Here is a 9,027-nt window from a genome sequence, read left to right on the forward strand (position 1 = left end):
TCAGCCTCACTTCCTGTAAACCTTTTGTTTTCCTTTTTCCAAATTTGAATCAGGCTCAAATTTGATTTCAGACATCAATGATTGTTTTTAGTAGCATATTATCAGTAAAAGCTGTATCTCTTGGTACTGTTCCTTCCCTGCAAAAATGACTAAATGCCGGTTTCATTTGAGGACATTTAAGAGCAGTCAAAGACATGTAGCGCACAGGGCAGAGCAGTTTGAGCAGAATAAAACAACATAAATCCCCCAAAATACCGGTGAATGTAAGATACATGCAATCTGTGAGGCACAGATTGGGTGGTAAAGTGATCTACATCACTTGTGGTGAGGACACCTGCGAGTATGTCATCCTCTTCCAGCTGTCTCAAGGTCCCCCAGTGTGCAAGTGTTGGTGAGCTAATTTGTTTATTTGACAGGATGTGAGTCGGCTGCTGGTTCGTAATCTGGTTGCACTTCTTACACAAACTCAGTCCTTCCTTGCCTTAATGTGAAATGTCCATATTGTCCAAAAAAAGAAAGTCAGAGTGTCAGACAGACGGAGGGAAAGGCCTTCCTTCCTGTGGAACTACGGTACCATTTCAGTACCGCCAGAGATGGACTTCCCCACGATCTGACCATGTGCTTCCGTTACAGGTCATCCTCCTTCACAGCCGCATATCCTTATCACTTGACATTTACTATTTGTTCAGTGGCTGTGCGCCATCGCGGCCACAAAGCTTGTACACTGACACTCTGATCTGAACTGGTTTTTAGTCACAATAGCAGCACCTATGGCAGGTTCATTGTGAAACCATGTGGTCGCCCCCACCCCACCGCGTCCCACATGCAGATGTTCTCTCAGCTGTCTGCTTGCTTTGTTGTCACATCCAGCATCTTCAGCGTGTGTGTGCAAAGAGCCAGATGATGTAGGACACCTGTTTCGTTTGTACTAAGCAGGTGTTTTTTTTTTGTTTTTTTTTTTTTTTCTTGGGACAAATACCAAAACCCTGAAACTTTGATGAAACCCACAGTGCCTGTCAAGTTGGGGCATGTAAGGTCATGTCTCTGCAAGTACTTGACAGGTCCTGGGGCTAACATTGACGCTTCTAACATCTTAATATTTTGATGAAATTTAGTCTGTTTAGGTTTTATATTTGCACACAAGATTACAGATTTTTAATCCTGACTGTGAAAATCTGAGAAGGAAAAAAAACACGAGAAAAATAACGTTCCATTGATTTACTGGATGATGATTTTCTGTTTGCCACAAATCTGTCAGGAACCAGCAATCAATATGAGACGATATCATGTTGTTTGAATTTGATTCATATCAAATCTCAGCAGGTAACTATAATATCACTTCTCTTGTTTATTTTTTGGTTCATGTAGACGGTTAAAGGAAAAAAATCTGTTCTTTAAAAGAAGAATTCTTTGTTTTCAAATGAATAACTTCAAAAGAAAAATTGCGTACAAAGAACATTAATATCAAGGAGGAAAAAACACTTCCTTTCGTCACCGTGGACAACGCGAAATCACTGGCCTGGACACGTTTGGAGGGCTGACAAGAACTTGGAAACGGGCGGATGGATGGTCCAGTAGTTTCTATGCTGAAGTAGATGATAAAAGAAGCATTGAAGCTCATTTCACTGACATTTTGCTGAAGATCCTTTGAACAAACCTGAGCGCTAAACCATCCCAGATTGGGAAATACAATCTTCCAAACATCAAGTTTAAAGGGCAATTTACACTTTCATCAGAGTAAATGTAAAGCATCAGAGGAGGCTGCTCTTATTCTTTGAAAGGGATTGCCTCATCCATACATCCATCCATCCATCCATCCATCCATTGCTCAGAAACAAATTACATTTATGGTTAAATAAACTGAGAAAACTGTAGATAAATATTTGGGTCAACTCCCAGTTAAACTGACATGTGATAAATTGGTGGCAGCAGCGCAGCTATGCATCTCTGCCGTCACGGCTGAAGGTACAGTATATTAAATTACCAGGTGATGATTAAGGGAATAATCCTCAACATTCTTTCATCATTACGCTCCACAAAATTGAAGCCACTCTCACTGGAGGTGCGTAGCCCTCTTAACTTCTGCAGTGTTGCGGTGTGTTTTTAAAAGCTTTTTATAAGCTTTATAAGCCCATCACTCACACAGTCTGTCACTCTGGTTACTACACCCACATCAGTTGCCATAACTGCAGTACAAGATTATTAATCTGCCTCTTCAGTCAAAAGAGTGAACAGGTGGGACTAGAATCTCACCATTTTTCTTTACTACGTACACTTCAGACTTCCAGTCACAGGTCAAGTCAGAGTCCTGTCATCTGCAGAAACAGTCAGATGACTCTAAAGTTGAGGTGGAGGAGTTCACCTGACGCTCACCTGGACACCAGACTGGACCGGAGACAAAACCGCGACGGTGTCTTCGAGAGAGGACAGAGCAGACTTTCTTTGCTGAACCTTCGGCTCTTCAGTGTTTGCAGCCAGATGTTTTTTTTACATCTTCTAAGTCTGTTGTGGAGAGTGCAACCACACCTGCAGCCACCTGTTTGCAGCATCAGAGAGAGGGATTTCAAAATAACTAAATAGCTGAAAAAGATGACTGGCTCTGTTCTGGAGCCTCTAGAGCTGAAAGAAGGAAACTTCATGAAATGAAAACGATGATTGAAGTCCTGATGGAACTGTGATTGTGTGTTCATACTGAGTGAAATGTTTCGACCCAGACTGAGGCGTAAAGGCCGCCTCACCATTCTGCCGTTTCTACCTGGCCGTATCTGACCTCCATGGATCTCTGCCATGAAATCAAATAACAAACGGTAGGCAAGTCGGTCAAATGTAGTGATGATGCTTCCACTTCCTTCCTTTTGTACTAATTACCCTTCTATGTCTAGCCTTGCAGAGAATTATGTTTTCTAGTTTTCTGCACTGCTGGATAGGGCACTTGGAATGTTGTATTTCAATAAGATGACAGTTATCTTCTCATATTAATTATTACATTTGACACTTTAACCAGAATGAGACTGGACATTTCTGTGATGGTTGTAGTTGTATGTCTTCTTCAACATTAGCTGCTGTATGGAGTTCCGAATTGAAGTTTGACCACTTTTTGGGTTCCAGGGTGTTTGCTCAGGGAAAGTGACTTTGTGAAACAACTGATGCTTAACGTGATATTTGAACTGAGTTGCAGTTTTTCAAAAGTTTTTTTTTTTTTTTTTTTACTTCTGTCTTTGGTTTCGTAGGAAAAAAAAAAGTGTGTGTCTGGCTTCCTCGGGTGGTCTCGAGTCCCATGATGAGAATAATGATGAAAACTGTGATTGAAGCATGCAATGAAGGCTGATTTATGGTTCCGCGTTACACCAACGCAGGGCCTTCGGCGTAGGGTACGCGGCGACGCACAAGGTACGCCGCGTACCCTACGCCGGCCCCTACGGCGTAGGCTCTGCGTCGATTTAACGCGGAACCATGATTGAGTGTGAGTAATGTGAGTGAAAGAGAGAGAGAGAGTGCATCCAGACCGGACCCCCCCGCCCCTCCACCAACGCAAACTCAAGCAAAAGCATAAATCTCCGATCATGAGCGTGATCTTTCCAGTCACTCCCCTCCTCCAGAAGAGTTAAAGCCGCGGCGGCTCCTGCAGGAGCCCACACCGTGATGGAGCAGCGCCGGACGGATGCGCAGGGAGGTCTGGTCCGCCGCGGGGGGCGGAGGAGCAAGCTGGCGGTGGTGGTGGTGGTGCAGAACCTGCTGATGGTGGCCGGCCTGCTGGCCGTCTTCCTGGTGCGGCCGCAGCCCCTGGTGAGTAGAAAAAAACTATTTATTTATTAAACTTAAATTATGGTCCCGGGTTAAATCGACGCAGAGCCTACGCGTAGCCTACGGCGTAGGTGCGCGTCGCCGAATACTTTACGGCGTAGGCTCTGCGTTAATGTGACGCGGGACCATAAATCGTGCTTTAGGCTCCTTCCATTCAGCTTTGTTTCAATTGATCTTTTCGTGGTGCGTTCATGTGTCTTGACTCCACTATATGTAGATTTGTATGTAGTATGACAAATGGTGTCTTATTGTCCCCTGTTCTTTTTTATCAGAAATTTAACTAAATGCAGTTTTATGGGAAAAAAACCTTTTAGTGCCTGGACACTTTCATAGGATAAAATAAGATAATCTTTATTTTCTCCCTCAGTGGGGAAACTCACTTTGTTGGCAGCAGTACACTTAACACACACATGCAGGGGAGGGGTAAAAAAAAGTAAAAAGTAAAAAATAAGCAGGTGGAGTGTGTTTGGGGTAGACAGGTAGATATTGCACATATGGTATCTTGTAATTGTTATTGCACGTGTTATTGTCCGTTAACACCTGAGAGCAGGCCTGGTTGTGCTTTTTTGGGGGGGTTAAAACTCTGTTTAAACAAACATTTGATTAATTACTATAATCCATTTAAATATTACTGTAGTTCCATTCAGCTTTGTTTCAATTGATCTTTTCGTGGTGCATTCATGTGTCTTGACTTTACTATATGTAGAAATAGGTCGTTACTTTGACTAAATTAGTTTTTTTGCTATAGTATGACAAAGGGTGTCTTATGTTCTTTTGTTGTTGTTTTTTAAACCAGATTATCAAAATCAAATTAAATGCAGTTTTATGGGAAAAAAAAAAAACATTTTAGTGCCTGGACTCATTTTTGGGGGGGTTAAAACTCTGTTTAAAATAACATTTGATGAATTACTATAATCAATTTAAATCTTACTGTAGTTTGGTCAAGCAAAAAACCCAAAGTGGCCCCACTGAAGAGTGAGAGTTGACCTACATGACCCAGGATGACTGATATCAGAAACACCTGCACACGTTGCCTGCTGTAGGATGATCATGAGTTCACTGACTAACATTTGCTCTAGTTTTAAGTGGCGCTGTTTATTTTCTAAAATGCTGCTCTCACTACTGTCATTAATCACCCTTTATGAGACTTTCACTGCTCTCTATCAGAAGGTCTGTTTTCACACTGCATCTCTAAACCACTGTATTACACTGACATGCCTGCTACCCTGAGCCTAACATGAAGGCATCACAGAGTGGAACTGTATGACCTTTTTAAAAAAAAAATCCCTTAGACTCTGTAACATTTCTGATACCAGCAGTGAGGGCCAGTTAGGAGCAGGAAAACTTGAAGATTTTAACAAAAAAGCTTGTCATCTCTCTAATGTCACTTGTTTTTGTGTGTGTTTTCTTTACAGGTTCCTGAAGATATTGTACACATAGAGTTTGCATCTGTTGCAAGTGAGAAAAATGTGACCTTTACTTTATGATTGAAATTTTCCTACTCTTTGATCAACTTACAATTACAGTTTACAATTTTACAATTAACAAGTTTTTCTCACTCTTGGCTCTGCCTTATACATTTCTTTTCATCTTCCAGCTGTCTTAGGAAATGAAACACTCGTGTTCCCACTCATTACCTCAAGTCATATTATGCATCTGACTGAGGACAAGACGACGATCATCATCAACTGCACTGCGCCTTACGTTTGGTATATGGATGTCTGCTACGATAGCACTTTAACAAATGTGGCCAGCGGGATGCTGCAGCTGTGGGTGGAGGGGAATAAAAGTCCTGTGACGTCCATCGAGTTGAAAACCACTCCCGGTGTCTGCAGGGGGCTCTCCAGTACCGTCTATCTCAGGGCAACGGAGCTGGCCAGTGTGTACTTACGCTCTGATGAGGCTAAGTTCATGATCAGCAACGTGACTATGGGTCTGAGCTCCCTGTTAGGGAAAAGGTGTGAATTCTGAGGGGGACCGATACCGATCCATCCCAAAGGAAGAAAACGGGAGATGGCTGGGAAATAGAAGTGAGATCAGATCTCTGTATGTTCATCTACCACTGCGACGACACACTAAGCTCCATTGATGGCACTGATGGCATGACTTTTTTGGTTGAAAGACTCTTTTCTGTTTTATTGAATCGACCAGTGTGGCTCAGTCCGGTGGTTTAACTGCTTGCAAGAAAACGTAAGCAATGTGTCTGCAGTCCTGGACATGATGCACTGCAATGATGGGGATTCCATCTCATTTTAAAAGAATGAAATGGCTATGATAAGAAAAAAAAAATCCCCCCAAAACAGCATTCTAACTTATGTCTTTGATAAGTACTTTTTATGCTCAAACACTTAATTTTGTTCTTGAACAGTTACAATTAAGGCTGAACCAGACTACTGCTGTCCTTATTGATTGATCAGCCACTCATACCTTGTGTTTATCACTGGACCAAGTGTAACCATCTGGACCGTTTACCCAGACACCAAAGTACCCTAATGTAAGCTGAGGAAGAACCTCTAAGAAGCTGGAACCACACACTGTTAGGTGTTACTGTTTGAATGATAACTTAAATATTTATCCATAAGTGACCACTTAGGGTTTACTGACCTAAAGTAAAAAGCTGTAACTAAGCGAAGTGAATTTTCAGATGAATGCTTTCTAAAATGACCAGATTATATATATCTTTTGTACTTTATTTCACTTTAACTGTTGTGTCGTACCAGATGAATGTATTTGTTATTGGTGCATTTCGGCTCTCATGAAGCTCTGATCTGAATGTCTGAGTGTAATATTTTGCACACACACATTTAGTTATTTTGTTCGACCAGATTATCAGATTTATTGGATCGCTAATCACCTGTAGATGATCAGATCAGAAAAAGATGATGTGCGGGATGTTTGTGGAGTTAAACACATGAAGCTGGGGCTTTCCCACGTTTGATTGTATCTCTCCTTAAGTCGGCAGATGCCTCTGCTGCACTATTTTATACATTTGTGTGATTTTTTTTTTTTCTTAAATTATGTTTTGAAGCATGTGCTGACCGACTGTTACCTGATTGTACTGTAAAGGATATTATACTATAAGTTTACTCTTCAGTCCTTTGTTTTAGATAATGAAATGTATGTTGTTGCTGTTGGTTACACTGATTGATTTGATGATTTTGTATTTCATAATAAAATATATAAATATTTTTTGTAACATTCAGGGAATTTATGTAAAGTGAAAACATTTATTGGTGCTGCAAGACAGGTTGTCAAAATGATCTGAAAGCAGATGCCTTGCTTTGTTGTTGCTGTGTCCCTAGACCAGGGATTGAGTGATTGTGTTAGTGTTATTGTAACCTGTCAAAGATCAACTGTTGGCTGAAACTTTCATAAAAGCAGGTTTCCATTTCGCAACAAGCGTGTCTTTGTTTTCATTGCTGCAATACTCCGGCTGTGTGATCGAGCGTGCAGTTTCGTCATCGTTGGCACGTCCAACTCTGTTTAACCAAAAGTGAAAGTGAACTGAGGAAGGAGTGCTGTTACATCACACTCCTGACACGTTTGTTTGTACTCCTCAGGCTGCAGTTTCACACTCATCTTAACCCTTAAACCTCCGTCTATTTCCATGTTTATTCAAGGTCGACATGCCTCTCTGAAGATACCAAAGTGACATTTGCAAAGACTCTTAAATCATTTTTACTTTAACACTTCTGAGTCACTCTTTTTAAAGTGCTGGGCCAGTTTCCAAAAATAAAAACTTAAAAAACAGGAACTGTCTGGTCCAAGTGAAAAACACTTTAACCTCAAAAGGATTACGTGTGCAAGAACAGCAGTTAAAACCGTTTAAGGGCTGGGGAATCCTTTTTATTTGTTCTTTGCTTTCGCTGGATTGCTTCCTCTCCTTAAATAGAACCAGGGGATTTCCATGATTTGTTGCCAAGGGTTATCACGAGCCAAGTCTCCTCCCCCTCGGTGAGTTTATTTTTGCTGAGCACATTAGGAAAAAAAAGTAGCTTCTGTTTACACCTTAAACCAGATCCTATTTTACTTTTGATCGTATTATGGTGTCTTTTTAGATGTAGCTTTCTTATTTAAAGAGACTGTTCTGTTGGGGGGGGAAGGGTACAAAAAATAAATAAATACAAATTCTAGCACTGGCATGGCAGCACTTGTGTTCAACTGGACTCACAGCAGTCTGACTAGCACGGATCCAGCTGGACCTCCTATGTGATTTCTTGCTTGTGTTCTCTCAGATGTAAGTCGCTTTGGATAAAAGCATCTGTAGTAGTGGAAGTAATAAGAAAAAGCAAAATAGATCGTTATATTTCAATCCAACTTTATTTTTTGATTATTTTTATTAACTATTATGCAACACTCATAAGTAAAGAAAATTGTAAACTGCTTGTTTTTTTATGCAGAAGTTTGCAGATACACATCTTCTTATTTACAACATATAGTATCCCCTGGGTATCCCCTTAGTGCTGTCATAGGATTTAGGAGGGTAAGTGGTAACATGCACTTGTTTTCATCTGCCCTTGATAAATTGATCATCAGGTGTGCAGACGTCTATACTAGAAATGAGACATTTTGTCAGTTTGGTCTGGACCATTCAAGTGTGTGTTGCCAACATGGAAAGACATTCAGTCATCTGCAAGAAGCACATGCTTCACATTAATCTGGTAAGGGTTATGAAGCATTGTGAGAATAGTTTTTGGTTCAAAGTTCTACAGTGATAAAGATAACCAGCAAGTGAAACACATTAAAGGCTGTCAGGAGTCCCAGCAAATTCATGTCAAGGTCAGACCATAAAATCTTCAGGAAAAAAAAAAAGGCTTGAGATCTACACTTCAGATCTCATCGCTCTGAATGTGTGTTCATGACAACTAAAAAAACCTGTTGTACTGAAACTTCTGTGCTTGTCAGAAATAGCTACTGAAACCAGACTTTCTGCGTCACACCGTGTCCAGGATGACAGACCATAACAATGCCTCTTTTGCCACTTTTGTAAGTTTTTACTGCTATTTCCATTACTTTGTAGGGCACTACAATACATCATTACTCAAAAGGTCTTGAGCCTTGGTATTGGTAAGTGCACAACAAGCACAACGTTTGACAGGTGTAAGTGACCTGCAACAGTCATGAAAAAGACATGCATTCAGTTCATCTACAAATAAAACGAAATGAAAAGATTAAGCCACACATACACATGGCACAATAGAAAGTTTTGAAAATCTTAGTGAA

Source organism: Cololabis saira, chromosome 13 (genome assembly GCF_033807715.1).
Source record: "Cololabis saira isolate AMF1-May2022 chromosome 13, fColSai1.1, whole genome shotgun sequence".
NCBI lineage: Eukaryota > Metazoa > Chordata > Actinopteri > Beloniformes > Belonidae > Cololabis > Cololabis saira.